The 1,327-nt window shown below is 37.7% G+C and overlaps 1 long non-coding RNA gene across 1 annotated transcript in view; it reads right to left on the reverse strand.

Moving 5' to 3' along the window:
* Positions 1–215: 215 nt before the first annotated feature.
* LOC102207230 (uncharacterized) overlaps positions 216–1,327 on the reverse strand; it is a 1,757-nt gene continuing 645 nt past the window's right edge. Inside the window, exons 2-3 of the long non-coding RNA XR_312461.2 lie at positions 630–698; positions 216–298 (exon numbers count right to left, since the gene is read on the reverse strand). This is a non-coding gene — a long non-coding RNA (uncharacterized LOC102207230). The remainder of the gene's footprint in view (positions 299–629; positions 699–1,327) is intronic.

The following is a 1,327-nucleotide window of genomic DNA, read 5'->3' on the forward strand; positions in this document are numbered from 1 at the left end:
TTGGACTCCGTGTATCGTGCCCACCCCCAAGATCCTATATGTATGTGTAATGAGAGTGTGAGTAATGTGAATGTATAAGTTGTGGGATAAAATTGAGGCAGAGGCAGCCAGAAGGGGACGGGGGGGTCACCTATATCTATATCTATATATATAGATATAGATATAGATATAGTATTTTCAGAATGTTTACAACTGAAAGACAAACCTCTGGATTTTTCTTCTCCAGCTCCTTCTTCAGTTTCTCTACTCTGTCTTTCACCTGCTTGAGCTGTTTGATGATTTCAGTTTTCTTCTCTAACTGCAGGAGAAATGTTACATGAAGAAAGAGCAGAAGGAAGAAATGTTCATGTTTAAGACACAATAATGAAACAAAACCAGAGTCACATTAAAGCTGTATGATGTAAATATAAGGGAGCTGATGTAGCATGATGTTAACAACATTAAGTGTTGTGGGATGATGTCAACAATCTTGCAGTGGTATTTCAAAGTTGTGTTTGGTTAATGACACACAAACTGCTGCTGGACAAAACTGCAGGAATATAAGTGCACAGCTCTGTGATCATTGGGAGGATGACAGCATCACATATGTCCATGTTTACCTCTGTGTGCTGAGAGATGCTTTCACTGACCTCTGATTCCAGTGCAGGAAATATTTCCATCAGTTTCTGAATGATTCCATCCTTCTCAGAGTTGATCATCTGTCAGAAATAAAGACAGACAGATGTTGATGTTTCTGCAGCACTTTGTTGATAAAAGTGACAAAATCATTGAAGCTTCACACTGTGAGCAACATGTTTATATATAGAAATATATTAACCCTTAGATGCACACGTGGGGTCAAAAATGACCCCATGAGTTGTTTTTCTTCAAAATCTTTAAAATGAAAAGTTGTAATATATTCATATTCCAGGTATTCCTCATAAAATATGTTTGTAACATGAGGACATTTGCATTTTTATTTATTTTTTCATTAATTTAAAAAAAATGCAGTTTTTGTATCACTAGCCCACTATTCTGAATTAGTCAGCCAGGGCTTGCACCTGGGTTTAGTACTGTCTCCCCAATAGATGCATTGAAGATGTTCATGTCTGATAATTTAATAGAAGAGGTGCTGACATGCACAAACATGGAGGCACGTAGAATAGCCACAGACAGGGGAAAAGAGTGGAAAAATGTAATCAAACATAAGCTCCTGGCCTTCATTTGATTGACCATTCTTGCAGGAAGTGAGAAGAACTGGGATGTACCAGTCGGTGTGTTTTTTGGGAGTCCTCTGCATAACCCATGGTACAAGGCCACTATGTCAATTCAAAGATTTAAAGATATT

The sequence above is a fragment of the Pundamilia nyererei genome, unplaced genomic scaffold (assembly GCF_000239375.1).
Source record: "Pundamilia nyererei isolate P.nyererei 1_Seehausen unplaced genomic scaffold, PunNye1.0 scaffold00757, whole genome shotgun sequence".
NCBI classification, from domain to species: Eukaryota; Metazoa; Chordata; class Actinopteri; order Cichliformes; family Cichlidae; genus Pundamilia; species Pundamilia nyererei.